The sequence below is a fragment of the Monodelphis domestica genome, chromosome X, assembly GCF_027887165.1.
Source record: "Monodelphis domestica isolate mMonDom1 chromosome X, mMonDom1.pri, whole genome shotgun sequence".
Lineage (NCBI taxonomy): Eukaryota > Metazoa > Chordata > Mammalia > Didelphimorphia > Didelphidae > Monodelphis > Monodelphis domestica.
This window is the reverse complement of record NC_077235.1, coordinates 69472412-69488691: the sequence shown is the minus strand read 5'-3', so window position 1 is coordinate 69488691 and position 16280 is coordinate 69472412. Positions and strand designations below refer to the sequence as shown.

The 16280-nt window shown below is 40.4% G+C and overlaps 1 protein-coding gene across 2 annotated transcripts in view; it reads left to right on the top strand.

Annotated features, from left to right (window-relative positions):
* The window catches only part of LOC130456168 (RNA-binding protein 47-like), a 66147-nt gene that overhangs the window by 31543 nt on the left and 18324 nt on the right, over positions 1-16280 (top strand). Inside the window, exon 1 of one of the 2 annotated variants that reach the window (XM_056809726.1) lies at positions 9447-9585. The exons of the other annotated variant lie outside the window; for it this stretch is intronic. The gene's annotated coding sequence lies outside the window, so the exon portion shown is untranslated. Of the gene's footprint in view, positions 1-9446; positions 9586-16280 lie in introns of those variants that run through there. 2 annotated transcript variants of the gene reach the window in all.

Here is a 16280-nt window from a genome sequence, read left to right as displayed (position 1 = left end):
ATAGCACTGTTGGGGTTGTACCCCAAAGAGGGAATAGGGGGAAATACTTGCACAAAATTATTCCTAGCCTCACTCTTTGTGGTGGCAAAAAATTGGAAAATAAGGGGCTGACCTTCGATTGGGGAATGGCTGAACAAATTGTGGTATCTGTTGGTGATGGAATATTATTGTGCTCAAAGGAATAATGAACTAGAGGGATTCCATGTGAAGTGTAAAAACCTCCAGAAGTGATGCAGAGCGAAAGGAGCAGAACCAGGAGAACATTGTACACAGAGACTGATACGCTGTGGCACAATAGAATGTAATAGGTTTCTCTACTAGCAGCCATGCAATGATCCAGGACAATTCTGAAGGACTTATGAGAAAGAGCACTATTCACATCCAGAGAAAGAATTGAAGGAGTAGAAATGGAGAAGAAAAACATGATTGATCACATGGTTCAATGGGGATATGATCAGGGATGTTGACTTTAAATGATCACTCTATTGCAAATATGAATAACATGGAAACCGGTTTTGAACAATGATACATGTAAAACCCAGTGGAATTGCTCATTGGCTATGGGAGGAGGGAAGGAAAGAACATGAATCATGGAACTATCAAAAATTTTCTTAATTAATTAAATTAAAATTACAAAGGAAAAAAGAAAATAAGGGTTTAAAAATTAGATATAGGTAGTTGAATTCAGTAACTGAATGCAATTACTTGTAAAAGTGAACTTTCATAAATTTTTGTTTTCAAAATCCTCTAGATACCTGACATCATATTTGTTGCATGTTGGTTTTAACCTTAATATATCGGTACCATTTGTGACCTCAAATTAAAAAGAAAGAAAGGAAGAAAACTAAAATTGTCATTAAGCCAAAAAAAAAATAAATCTACCAAGTGCCAGGCACTTGGGGAGATAAAGAAAAGCAAAAGGCAACATCTTTTTCTCAAGGACCTCATAGTCTAATAAGGAAAGCTGTGTACAAAGAAATAAGGACAAACCAAGTATTTACAAAATAAATTGGAAATAAGCAAGAGAATAAGGACACGGAAACTAAAGAAGCTCATGAAAGTTGGTGGTAGCCAGTAGGATTATAACTGTGACTTGAAAGACGTAAGGAAGCCAGGAGGTAGAGATGAGGAGGGAAAGCATTGCAGGAAAGAGGGACAACCCCCGAAAATGACCAGAGCCTAGTGTGAAGACTGGCAGAAGGCCAGTGTCGTGGAGCACTGACTATATTGGGGAAGAATGCAAGGAAAGGAAAAATGTAGAAAATGTAGGAATTAGACAAGGATGGGGGGCAGGTTATGACACCCAACAGAGGATTTCATATTTGATCTTTGAGGTAGTGTAGAGCCACCCACAGTTCTTGAGAAGGGAAGTGCCATGATCAGAGGAGTACTAGGAAGATCACTTTGCCAGCAGAATGGAGCATGGACTACCATGCGCAGAGAACTGAGGCAGAAAGTACAACCTACAGTGACTGTAGTAGTCCAGACATAGGGTGTGAAGGGATGTCTACACCGAATCTTCTCCAGAATAAATCCCTGTAGTTTCCTAAGTTGTGTAAGAGTGGGACTTTAAAAAATGCAGTAGACAGAGGGCAGCAAGCAGAGTACTGGGTAGATCTTGCAGGAAGGGAGCTTTAGACTCCATGTCAGAAGCTCCCCAGTACCCTGACTAGAAGAATTTCCAAATAAACTGAACCAGGCAGCTCCCATTCCTCCTTTCTTCAGCTAGTCAGCCTCGCCTACCCCCTGAGTGGCAGCCAGCTGGCCCCTTCCCTACAAGAGGTGCTTGCCCAAGTGATGGCTGTGAGAGATGGGCTAGAAAGAAGCAGGATGGCTGGGGTAGAGGGTGCTGCTACCCCTCCAAGGACTCCTGTGGGTTTGGGGCCATATTGGGACCCTGGGTCAGCAGTTGCTGCTGGTAGTGATAAGGAAGGGATGGGGGGGGCTCTGTCTTCACAATGATTTCTCCTCTGAATATCTGTAGGGGCTGGGCTAGAAGCAGGGCTGGTGTCTTGGGGGTCCTGTTCTTGCTAAGACTCTGGGGTTCAGGCCATGATCTGTCTCCATCGGGGTCTCTGGGGGGATGTTGGACAAGATGGTGGTGATGCACTGACTTGACTGGCCCCCGCTACCTCCTGTCTAGCCCCCAGGTGCCTTCCAAAGTCAATTGCCACCAGTGCCTGAAACAGTTAACAGACCTGCTCAAGCAGTCAGAGCACATCCTAAAGGAAAATTACCAGGCACTGTTCCTATAATCTGCAAGGTAGTTGTGGAGAGGGTTGCCATGGCAACGGCAGCTTCTCAGAATCTCAGCCCACGCGTTTTCATGATGTTTTTCACATATTGGCTTTAGATTTTTCCAAAGGAAAAATGGTGGAGGCTATTGATTACTTCACAGCCCCAAGCCCACCTTGAATAGATAGATATCAAGGAGAGCTCTGTACCACCCCAAATGAACGAATGAATGAATGAATGAAGAATAAAAGGAAAAGCATTCATTAAGCACTCACTGTGTACAAAGAGCTGCACTAAACACTAAGTCTATGGACCCAGGAGTCAGGAGGGGCTTCATGGTCCACCTGCTCCTACCCCCTTCCTTGCCAGACCAGCATCCCTCCATTTCTCTCCTTTACCCCCTTCTCCATCCCAAACCATCCCTGAAGGTCCTCTGTGAGGGTGGATGACAAGAGGGCCTCTTCCCTTCTACCCCACCCACCTTCTCCTGAACCTCCTCCACCACTGGCTCATCTTAGGGCCGGGGTCTAGGGGGAGGTTGGGGGGGGGCATTGATAGCTTCCTTTAAGCATCTGGTGTGTGTGTGTGTAGGTAGAACCACGTTGGGGGAGGTCTGGAAACTGTGTATCTGTGTGTGTGTGCAAGTGAGAGTTCTATCTGTTTGTGCCCCCTCCTGCCTGGGCTGCTCCTGTCTAAGCCTACCTGTCCTCTGTCTGAAGGCTGGGGGATAGGGGGTTCCCTTTCCTCCTTTGTTCCTTCCTCCCTCCTGGGCTTGGCCTGGGCCAAGGGGAGAGAGGAGACAATCTGCCAACCCTTCCCTGCCCTTGTCTCCATCATCTCCTTTGTTTGATGCCTTGGCATTTACTGGCATATTTGTTCTGCATTCAAGCAGTACCCGAGAAAGGGGCAATTCCATGTACATTCTCTTGGCACAGCAAGAGGGGCCTGGCCATTAACATGCACATCCCTGTGACTTACAGCCTGGAAGAGGACAGGCTCCTCGGGTTGCTGGGCTTTGCCATTACTGGGGAATGACAGGGCTTTGGCCACACCACAGTTGGTAGCTGTTGAAAACCCCTGCTCATGCCTTTCACCTACTGGAGAACAGATCTTGCTGTCTGAAGTGGGATCCCTTCCTTAGATTGCTTGTACATGGAGCATTCCTTGGAGAACGCCACTAGAGAGGCTTTTCCTCACTTGGGTGTTCCTCTTCTAGCTGCCTTGGCCTTGTTTGTCCCAAAGCACTTCCACTGTACAGCAGCACAATTGGGCATTCTCTTTTCTGGGGCCCTCTGTCCCTGTTTCTGGAGTGGCCCATCCATGCATGGGCAACGTCATTTCCTCCTCGCTCCTCTGACTGGCTAATGACTCTGGCCTGGCCATCCGATTCATCGATCTGTGGGCACTTTAATGCATGGCATAAAGCGCCGACTTCTTGTCAAATTTCTGCAAACTTTGTTCACTTTTCCTACCTCTTTGTTGCATCAAACACTCTCTCTTCCTTCGCCCCCTCCCATTGTTGTCTTGGCATTTGTTGAGCACTTATTTTATTGTTTGCTTCTGCGTATTTTCCATTGGTCAGCCTCTCAGCTTTGAGCAACCTCAAGTCAGGAAGATGCAGCTTCCTGACTTCAGACACTTTCCTGATGTGTGACCCTGGGCAAGTCCCTGAACCCTGTTTGCCTCAGTTCTCCCTCTGTAAAATGTTCTGGAGGAGCAACAGGCAAACTACTGCAGTGTCTTTGCCTGGAAAATCCAGATGTGGTCATGAAAAACCAGACACTACCCAACAACAATCGTTTTCCCAATCACTGACTTGCAGTATAGTTTGGAAGCTGCTGCTGCTGCTGTACCCTAACCCAAACCCTTTCTTCCTTCCCACCTCCATTGAGATTCTCACCCCTTGTAAAAATGAGTATGGATGTTTTCTTGTTCTTATATCACCTCAGTATTCCATGTCTCCCTCCCTTTCCTCCTCTTTGACCATCATCCGATGTGAGAAATAGTATTTTTTTTGTTGTTGTTTTATGAAGGAAGAAATCCACAACTACCGACCCGTGCATTCAGAAAATGTGTACAGTGTGCTCCATCGGTGGTACCTCCTGGAAGGGAAGATGATGCTATCTCCCATTTTCTTTCAAGGCTCACTTGATCTTTAATATTTCATTGCGCATTCTTCAAAGAAATCCTTTTCCTTCCACCTTAGAGATCAATACTATGTATGGGTTCCAAGGCAGAAGAGCTCTAAGGGCTAGGCAGTGGGGGCTTAAGTGACTTGCCCAGGGTCACACAGCTAGGAAGTATCTGAGGCCAGGTTTGAACCCAGGACCCTCCTGTCCCTAGACTTAGCTCTCTAGCCACTAGAACACCTCTCTGCTTCTTTGTTACATATATTGTTCATATTTTGATTTGTCATTATTTCCATTTCCATAATTAGGGTTCCTCTCTGCCCCCTGCCATATTGTGTGTGTACACTGCTTTCTTGGCTCTGCTTAGTTCACTTTACATCAGTTAACAAAAGCCCTTCCATGCTTTTCTGTTCTCGTCACACCTATCATTTCTTACCAGGCAGTAGTAGTAGTCCATTCCCTTCACGTACCACACTTTGTTTAGCCATTTCCCAAATGATGAGCATCTACTTTGTTTCTGATTCTGGGCTGCCACAAAATTGCTGTCATCAAGATTCTGGAGTTTGTGGGTTCTGGTTTTTAATCAATGGCCTCCTTTGGGCATAAAAAGCCCAATAATCATTTTTGGTTTAAACAGTTGAGACATTCTTGTTATTTTGTATAACTCTATGTGACTCTGCAAACTGGTTGTGATGTTTCACAGCTCCTGTATGTGCCCTTGTCTTCCCACACCCCCACTTTGATGCTTGCCTTTTTATCCTTGTAGCCAATTTTCAGAGCACAAGAGTTCTTTTGGTTTGCGTGTCTCTTTACCATTGGTGAGTTGGGCGACCAAATCACGTAGAAGTATCATTCCTATTACATTTGCTTAGCCTCCCCACGGGCAATGGATATTTTTCTAATTGTTCCGAGCTGCCTTTCTGTCCACTGTGTTCATGGCATTTCAGGGTTGTCTTGGGAGAAAGACTCCCAAATAGCTTTTACTGTCTATAGTGAGTTTAAATGGAATGTCTCTACCTCTTGCTTTTGGACTTTGTTGATAATATGTAGAAATGCAGATGGTTTGTGTGGTTTGATTTTATATCTTGTACATTTGCTAAAGTTGTGAATTATTTCAGCTGGTTTTTTAGTGGCTCCTCTAGGCTTCTGCAAGTGTGCATTCAGATCATCTACAAAGAGTTATAGTTTTGCCTCCTCGATTTCTATTCTACTCCTTCCACTTCCTCTTGCTTTTCTTATTGCTATGCTAGGATTTCTGGTACAATACTGAAAACAAGGGGATAACAGACGTCCTAGCTTTGCCTCTGATCTTTTGGGGAAGGCTTTTGGCTTATTCTCATTACAGATCATGGTTGTAGATGAATCCCATTTATTGTCTTAAGGAAACACCATTGATTCCTGTACTCTCTACTGTTTTCTATAGTGATGAGCGGTATATTTCTTTGAAAGCTTTCTGAATTTAGTGAAATCATCACGTGTTTTTTGTTCTTGCTGATCTGGTCAATTAGGCTGATCATTGTCCTAATACTGAAACAGCCCCGAATTCTTGACATCCCAGTGGTCATAGTGTATTATCTTTCTTTTATTTATTAATTTTTTTAAATATTTAAACATTATTTTATTTGGTCGTTTTCATACATTATTCACTGGAAACAAAGATCATTTTCTTTTCCTCCCCTCCGCCCCCCCCCCCACCTTTCCCTCTCCCATAGCCGACGCATGATTCCACTGGTTATCACATGTGTTCTTGACTCGAACCCATTTCCCTGTTGTTGGAATTTGCATTATAGTGTTCAGTTAGAGTCTCTCCTCAGTCTTATCCCCTCCAACCCTGTAGTCAAGCAGTTGCTTTTCATCGGTGTTTTTACTCCCACAGTTTATCCTCTGCTTGTGGGTAGTGTTGTTTAGATCCCTGCAGATTGTTCAGGGACATTGCATTGATGCTAATGGAGAAGTCCATCACCTTCGATTGTACCACGATGTATCAGTCTCTGTGTACAATGTTTTCCTCGTTCTGCTCCTTTCGCTCTGCATCACTTCCTGGAGGTTGTTCCAGTCTCCATGGAATTCCTCCACTTTATTATTCCTTTGAGCACAATAGTATTCCATCACCAACATATACCACAATTTGTTCAGCCATTCCCCAATTGAAGGGCATCCCCTCATTTTCCAATTTTTGGCCACCACAAAGAGCGCAGCTATGAATATTTTTGTACAAGTCTTTTTGTCCATTATCTCTTTGGGGTACAGACCCAGCAGTGCTATGGCTAGATCAGTGCATTATCTTTCTGATATACTGCTGTAAGCTCCTTGCTAGGATTTTATTGACATTTTTCACCAAAATCCATGAAGGAAATTGTTCTATAGTTTTCTTTTCCCTTTTTGCTTAGGTATCAGCACCATATCTGTGTCATAAAAAGGAATTGGGCAGGACTCTTTCTTTACTGATTTTTAAAATAGTCTACGTGATATTGGGAGGAATTGTTCCTTGAAAGCTTGGTAGAATGCACTTCCAAATCCATCTGGTTCTGGCATTTTTTTTTCTCAGGGAACTCATTTATTGCTTGCTCAATTTCTTTTTCTAATATAGTGTTATTTGACGGTTCTGTTTCTGTGGACAGTCTATATTTTTGTAAATATTCTCCCATTTTACTCAGAATGTCAGTTTTATTGGCATACCACTGGGCAAAATAATTCCTTATATTCCTTTCATTTCATCTTCATTGGTTAGGGTGACTCTTTTCATTTTCATTGGCTTCTCTTTTTTAGAAATCAAATTAACCAATATCTTACTTATTTCTTTTTGTTTTTCCACTAGCCCATGTTTTATTAGTTTTGTTTTTTACTTTCAATATTGTTCATCATTTATTTCCAATATTTTCATTTTGACGTTTAGTTGGAGATTTAAAATTTGTTCTTTTTTTAGTTTTTAAAAAATTGCATGTTCACTTCCTTGATCTGCTTTTTCTCCGTTTTAGAGATAGTAATTTTCCTCAAATACTACTTAGGCTCATCCCTCAGATTTTAGTGTGTTGTCTCATTGTTATCTTTTTCTTTACTGAAATTACTGATTGGGCAGAAAATCAATACTGAATTGGGAAATACTCTGTGGAATGATTTCCCGCTCTCCTGAAAAACAGTTTGATTTTATGGCAGAAGCTCCAACACGATTCTCCTCCAGGCTGTCAAAATAGGTTTGGTCCTCCTTCCCTTTATTGAGGCCTTTGTCAAAGCTGCCATGAGTTTGAGGACCAACTGAGTAGCTATTGAGCTCTCCTGAGAGATGAGGTACTGAAATCCCAGCCATGGCCACCTAGACTGTTGGTGTCTAGAAGACTCAGCTCTTGTCATGATTGAGTTATGAGTCCTTTAACAAGAGAGGCCCTTGAAAGGGACATGAGGAAGAGCACCAGTTTACCGAGACTACAGGAAGTCGGGGCTTTTTCTGGGAACTTTGGACCAGAAAGGATGGTTCTGGGTTTGCTTAGCTAGCTGGCCAGGCGGTCCCAGGCTCTTGTACTCTCAGCTAGCCAAGAAAGTCGCTCATGCTTCTCTTTCTCTCTCTCTGACCCAAAGTTTGCTACTTGTTAAATCCAGAGAATCTTGATAATTACAATCGTTTCCATGATTTGTCCTTTGACCCACAAATTCTTTAAGATGACATGATTTCGTTGTCAGCTGATTTTTGAAAAAACTCTTACATTCCTTCTTCATAACAATTCTAAGAAAAAGACCAAGGACTAAGCAATAAGGATTGAGTTGAAGAAGAAGGCCTGCAAAAACAGCCTCGGAGTCAAACCCCCTTTCCTCTCCTCAGCTGATAGTTGACCTTCAGTCCTTTTTAGATCTTTTAGTACTAGTACACAAGCAGCTTGCTGCCCTAACCCTAACCCTAACCACCACCCCCTCCCTTCCCTGACTGTATGCTGGCCTTGAATTGCAGGTCTATCGCCTCTTCCTGTTCCTGACTAGGTTTTGAACCCTGGTCCTGTTTGGTCAGCAGAGCCTTGAATGTCTACTTAGCTGTCATCAATAACCAGCTGTCTTGACTCCCAGGCCTTGCTTTGATCATTACCTCTCCCTATCCCGTAGCCCCAGCATATATGTAAAAGGTGGAGCAACCCTGTTTTTTAACCATTCTGGGCCTTAGCCTTTGACCCACACAAATCTGGGGTCAGTGGCTTTCCTCTGCTGTATCAAAGTGACTTCCCAGGGCTGCACAGGTAGGAAGGTTCTGAAGCCACATGTGAAGCTAGGAAGTCCCATCTCTGGGCCTGACTCTCAATCCACTGAACCACCTCGCTGCCCCCCACCCCCATTCAATTGAGTTTTAATCTATGCTTCCACATACTGTCATTTTTATTACATTATGATCTGCAAGGAGTACATTTAATGCTTCTGTTTTTCTACGTTTTGTTGTTAGGCTCTAATATATGTTCAGTTTTCATGAAGGTGACATATACATGTTCTATTTCCATTCAATTTTATCCAGAAATCTATCATATAGGACTTTTCCAAGATTCTTTTCATCTCCTTAACTTTCTTCTCATTTATTTTATGCATAAATTTATCTTACTCTGAGAGGGGAAAATTGAAGTTCCCCATTAATATAGTTTTACTGTCTAATTGCTCAAATGAGTTGTTTAACTTTTGCATGCAGATGGTGCATATTCTGTGATTTGGTGCCTATTTATTTACTATTGATACTGCATTATTGTCTAAGCTGCCTTTTACCAAGATGTAGTTCCCCGGGTGGGGATGAGATCCCGTGGGTCATTCTCAGAGTAGTATTTGGCTTGTTGTAACCCCAATTCTCAAGACCCCTGAGTGTCACTGTTCCTTAGACTAAAACGAGCTGCCCCCACCCCACCCCCATAAAACTTCTGGTTCTCCACAACTATGTTCAAAAAGTTTGAGAAGAGTTTGTCTGTACCCTGGGAAGAAAGCCAAGCTATAAGATAAGCTGAAGAAGGGAAAGCACAGGGAGTTTCAAAAGTATCATTATGGTCCCAGCCTGGGAATCCCATGATAGTCACGGGGTTTTCTTGATAACTGGGGGCTTTAGGGGTATGTAATGCTGAGAATCACACGTTTAAGACTGTAAACGTCACAGCCCCTCCTTGTGCAGGACTGGACGGAGGGGAAGAGGAGAATCTTGCATCAGGACTATTATAAAAATCTGTGATTGTACCTAGAAGAAGAGAGGACACTTTTGCCCCAGGTAAGCCACTTGTATGGGCAGAATCCCCCCTCCTTCCCTTCCCCTCCTTCTCTCCCCTTCCCGGTAATTCACTATTTTCTCCAAATTAAGCCACCTTTCTCTGACAGCATCTTATCAAGCCTCCTGTCTGCTCATTAAAGTGATTTCTGGGGGTACGAGTCTCCCCAGAATTCTCCACACACTTGCTTATCTCTTTTAATTGGCTCTATTTCCCTTTTGACTTTGTCGGAGATCGTGACGGTATTGCTGTCAAGTTGTTTTCAGCCATGTCCAACTCTTCAGGACCTTGGCAAAGATACTGGAGTGCTTTGTCATTTCCTTCTCCAGTTCCTTTTACAGATGAGGAAATAGTGGCAATAGTCATTCACTTCATCAGCAGAGATGGCCTTTGCCTTGTCCATCCTGTGACCACTCATGCAGATGCATCACCTTCTGGCCTTCTGGAGAATTGAGATATGAGTCCGTCAACCATAGAGACTTTGCATTTTACTCTGTACCATTTTGATCCTCTGGGAATAAAGCAATATAAAAACTTGCACTTGGAGGAAGGGGACATCTCAGATCATGAGAAAGATCTCCGGGGTACTGTTGATTGAATGAGGCCAGCTCCCTTTAATAAATATCTGGTAGCCTGGAGTTCAGCCTCAGTGGTTTTATTGCTGATAGAACTGATTTTTTTGTGCCTGATTTGAACTTGTCAAAAACATATTGTTAGATTCTGGATTCGAATTCATTTTATTTTATTCTATCTGCTTCCCTTTTGGGGTGAGTTCATCTCATTCATATGGACAGTTATAATTACTAACTGCATTTCCCTCCATCTTGTTTTGTTATCTTTATCCTTCTCTTTCTCTTTTCCTACTGTCTCTCCTCTAAATTGTTTTGCTTCTGACCACCACTTTCCTTTACTTTCCCCCTCTTTATCACCCTCCCCTCTTACTTATCTTTCCCTCAGTACTTCTCTGCTAAATAAGATAGATTTCCAAGAGTGTGTGTGTGTGTGTGTGTGTGTATATATATGTCCTCTTTGAACTAATTTAGATGAGAGTAAGGTTCAAAACCCCCCTCACCCAAAACATTTTTCTCTTCACTATAAAAACTTGTGTATTTTTATATGGATTAATTTTCCTTATTCTTACTTTTCCTTCCTACTTCTACCATCCAATTTTGTCTCAATATAATTGGCCATTAGAATGCTCAATCGAATCCTTCTTAAGGACCTAATAATGATTAAGTGTTTTGTCAAGTTTTTTATTATATGCCTATTTACCACTACCAACACCGGTAACAAAAATTTTTTAAAAGAAATGCATAAAAATTATATGCAAAACAAAAAATTTTAAACATGTAAATTATATACATGTTCTAATAAAAACATACTCTGCTTTTGAATTATTCTTAGATTGGTTTCTTTTTTTTTGCTTTTTTCTCTTGATTTGTTGACTGTTTTTGTATGTGTAATCATAGTATATATTATTCTCTTTTCATCTCTTCATTTATTTTCCTGATTTTCTCTGTATTTCCAATATTTGCCATTTCTAATAATATAATACAATCCATTTATTCAGATATCACAATCTATTTAGCCATTTATTCCACTCAGTGCATTTGTGTTATTTCCAGTTAATTTGTCATTACCAACAGAGCTTCCATTAATATTTCCATTCATACCCAGCTTTTGACCCTCTCAATAATGCTCTTAGGGCCTAATCCCAGTAATGAGATCCCCAAGTCAACAAACAACTTTACAAGTGTTAATGTATATTTCCATCTTCTTTTCTTGAGATCAATTCACAGCTACTCTCCTAGCAATGTAATATTAGATCTCATTCTCTATGTTTCTATCAGCATTTAATTTGATCAACATCCCATCTGATCCATACATCATTGGCGTCATATTTAACTAGAGTGATCCTTGGGCACCAAACACAATCTATTGCCAGGACATACTCTATTCATCTCCTTAACTTCTTTCTTATTTATTTATTTGGTTAGATTTATCTCATTCTGAGAGTGGAATTATTTTGTTATCTATTTCCATCTGTATCTCATTTAGGTTTTCCTTTAAAAAACTGGATGCTATAAAAACTTGAGGCATGCAGGTCCTACACTGATAATGCCTCCTTATCCAGAATACCTCCCAACATAATATAGTTACCCTATTCCTTCCTTCCAGTTATATCAGTTTTAGCCCCAGCTCTCTCAGAGAGCATGACTACAATCCCTGTCTTCTCTGGACCAGCTGAGGCAGGTTATATTCTGCTCTAGCCCCTCACCTTACTCTATGTGTGTCTCTCATTTTCACTGTTTTTTGTAAACAACACATTGTCAGGTCCTAGTTTTTGATCCATTCTCTTTTTCATTTTCTTCCCATGGATGAATTCATCCCATTTACACTAATGCCATAGTTACTAGCTGTGCATTTTCATGTACTCTATTACTCCTGACCAATTGTCCCCCTGTTCCTTACTTTTCACCATATCCCTCCTCAGATGTCCCAGGCCCTCCCTTATCCCATCCCCCTTCCTTCCTCTTTCTCTATATTTTAAGAAGGTTATTACACTTCTAATTGTGTATGCTGTTCTTTCTTTATCCTTGCTCTGATGAGAGTCTGGTTCTAGCACTGTCAGCATTCTGTTCCATCCTTCCCATCTCTGGGACACTCATTTCACTCATTCTTTCTCCTTATGAGATAGCCATTCCACCCTACCTCCTCCTGGGCTACTCTACTACCATTTCAGCTCATTTCATCACATTCACCTCAACCTCAAGTCTTCCATCCATACACAACCCTTCCAAAGACCTACCTTTTATAATTATGTCATCCTTGTGGAATATGCTGTTCTTGCATGTAAAGCCCAGATCTTTTGCTCTTCAAAATACTGTGTCCTATGTTCTGCATTCTTTTAATGTTGTCACTGCTAAGTCTTGTGTTATTTTGACTGTAACTACACAGTATTTTTTCTTGTTGTTTGTAATATTTTCTCATTTTGGAACTTAGGAATATTTTTTTTTAATTTTATCTTTGGGTTTCTTAAAGGTAAAATTTACCTAATCAATGGATTCTATCAATTTCTATTTTATCCTCTTATTCCAGAATTTCTGGGCAGTTTTCCTTGATGATTTCCTGAAGTATAGTGTCTAACCTCTTCTTTGGTTTGTAAATTTCTGGGGGTCCAACTATTTTATATTGTCTCTCTTTGATCTGTTTTCCAGGTCAGTTGTCCTTGTGATGAGATGCTTCATAGTCAATTCTATTATTTCATTCTTTTGATTGTTCTCCATTACTTCTTGTTGTCTTAGGAATGTGTTACTTTTCCCTTGTCCAATTATTATTATTTTCTTCTGTGAGTTTCTGAATCTCTCTTTCCATTGTGATTTTTCATAATTTTCTTGTATTGATCTTGTTTTGTTTTTCTAATTTTCCCTCAACCTCTCTCCTTTGAGTTTTTGAGGGGTATTTTGAGTTTGTGGTCATTTGATGTATTTTGTGGTCTGTTTCAAGCTCTTCAGAATATACTTTTATAGCCCTATAGGCAGTGGGGGTTAAGTGACTTGTAAAGGGTTACACATCCCAAATGAGATTCTTCCACACTATGCTCAGTGCGGAATTCTCCCTCACTATAGGAGATCCAAGAGATGTGACCAAAGGAATCTAGATGGATGATGACACTGGGGAGTGTAAGGAACCTTAAAGAGTCTGCAGGTGAAATTTTTAAGCCTTTTCAGACTCCATTGTTTTATGGAAGATTCTGCATCAGAATTGGAAAAAAAGACTCTTGAATTCAGTGCCTACATACTGTCACATATATGGCTATAAACAATGAAATAATACCATTACTAAATATTCATGCACCAAATGTTATAGCATCTAGATTGCTAAAGGAAAAATTAAAGGAGCTCAAGGAGGAAATAGAAGTAAGACCATACTAGTGAGGGATCTCAACCTTCCCCTTTTCAGAACAAGATAAATCAGACCAAAAAATAGTTACTCTACAGGGGAAGATGGAGGAGGTCAGGAGGAAAGTATGTGAACCTTACCCTTATCAGAATTGGCTCAATGATGGAAGAACACATGCACAATCAATTTGGTAGACACATGTTACTCTACAGGCAAGTAGGAGGAGAAGGGGACAAGAGAAGGGTGATGGGGCTCAATGAAAAGAGGGCAAATTAAGAGATGACAGTGTCAACCAGAAATTAAACAGGAGGAAATAGGATGGAGAGTAATACACAATAATCATAATGGTGCAAAATTTTTTAAAAAATAAGTCTCTCTAATAAAGACATCATTTCTCATATACATAGAGAAATGAGTTGAATATGTAAGAATACAAGTTATTTTCCAATAAAGGATATGAACTGGCAGTTCTCTGACAAAGTAATTAAAGCTCTCTATAGTCATACAAAACTGCTTTAAGTCACCATTAATTCGAGAAATGCAAATGAAAAGAACTCTGAGGTGTCACCCCCACATACCTATCAGATTGGCTAGTATGACAGAAATGTTAAATGACAAAACTTTCAGGGAATATGGGAAAACTGAGACAATAATGCACTGTTGGGGGAGTTATGAACTGATCCAGCCATTCTGGAGAGCAATTTGGACCTAAGCCCAAAGGCTATACAGTAGTACATACATTTTAACAGAGTCATATTACTACTAGGTTTGTATCCCAAAGAGATAAACAACAAAAAGGGGAAAGACCTCTATATACAAAATGTATTTAAAGCAGCTCTTTTTGTGGGGGCAAAGAATTGGAAAACGAGAGGATACCCATCAATTAGAGAATGGCTTAGTAAGTTATAGTGTAAGATTTTAATGGAATACTATTGTGGTGTGAGAAACGATGAGCAGGAGGAGCTCAGAAAAACCTGGAAAGCTTTATATGAACTTAAGCAGAGGGAAGTAAAACCAGGAGAATATTGTACACAGTGACAGGAATATCATATGATGAAGAAATAGAAATAACAGCTATTCGTGGGAACACATTGATCTATAACAACCCCAAAGGACTCATGATAAAAACTGCCTCTGAAAGAGCTGATGGAGTCTGAATCAGAAAAAAATCAAATATTTTTCTCTTTCTTTCTTAATTTTTTTGTTGTTCAAGTTTCCTTCCACAACAGGATTAATATGGGAGAATGTTTTCCATGATTGCACATGTAAAATCTACATCAGATTGCTTACCATCGGTAGGATTTAAATTAATATCCAATACTCCAAGTATTATATTCTATAAAGTTTATTATCTAACAAAATAGAACCACATGACTAAGTTCTTCTACCTGCTCAAAAAACCTACTCCACCAAAGCCGTGATAGGAAGACAAGAAAGCAAGAGATGGAACTCCACAGAATTTATATCCTATCTAAATCAGCCCATGACAGGAAGAGAGTAGGGTGCTGGGAATTGTATTTTTTTAGGGTAACCGTTTCTGATTACACAATCACCCCTGTAATCCTTTGGGAGACTAATCTCCCCAATGGGTCATGTAAACATAATATTGCAATAATTGGGGGATAAAAGGGAAAGGGAAGAAAACCAATGATTGCTAGGCGCATTGACAAAAAGCCAATTAGGGGGCAGCCCTCTTTGGCATAAAAATGTACATTGAAAACAAATGCATTCCACCACCCCCACACAGTTCAATTTCACTACATCCAAAAGTTTATTCTGAATCTTTCAGTGCAGTGTGAAGTTTCTGCAGGTATCTCCAAGGCGACTTCTCCAAGCAGTTCACTTCCTAGATTCTAGGAGGTAGCAAGTTTCTTATCCTAAAATTTCTCTCAAACAAGAAAAACTTTTATAAAACTAGAATTTTATGACAATTATATGATCCCCCTGAGGAGGGTGTTTACAAACACGCGGACCAACTTGGGATACATTAATTTTCACTAAGAAAATAGCTTTATAAAAAACAGTAGTGTAGCATCTCATTTAAGAAAACCTTTCGGCTCTAAAACGTCACCAAGTATCTAGATCATTCTAGTGGAGGTATATTAAGCTGAAGAGTTAAAAGCCATCCAGAAGATCTTAGGCTTCATGGGAAATGCTCCCTCTTGGGAGCCATCCAAGGGTACGATGGTCCCTAGGAAAACCTTCCCAGCTCCTCTGGTCTCATCTATTATTTTTAACAATGAGGAGGTGGGGAATAGTGCTATACCACTGCACTTCAGCTACTAAATGGACCCTTACCTCTTGTTACAAACAACTTAAAGGGACTTTGAGTATCTTTTCCAGTCCAGTCATATGGGAAGGTACAAATAAAGGCACATATAGCTAGTTGTCAAAACACAGTAACTTAAAGTGACATAGTGTAACAGAATATATTAGATTAGAACCAATATGTGAACTTAACAAACAAAATAAAATCTTAAAACAGACAATCAGAAAGTAAATTTAGCGAATGCAATTTAGCAAAATGCAATTTCCTTCTTCATCTCTTTTAATCAAATCAATTTCTACTTTACCTTTCTTTGGTATCATGATTGCTATTCCTGCTTTCTTTTTTTTACTTTAGATGATGCATAATAAATTCTGCTCCAGACTTTTGCTTTGATTCTGTGTGTTATCCTGCCTCAAATATGTTTCTAATAAACAACATATAGTAGTTTAACTTCATAATCAATATATGTAAATTTGCATAGGTATTAAAGACTTGGTGTGGGGTTTAAATTGGAATTTTTAATCA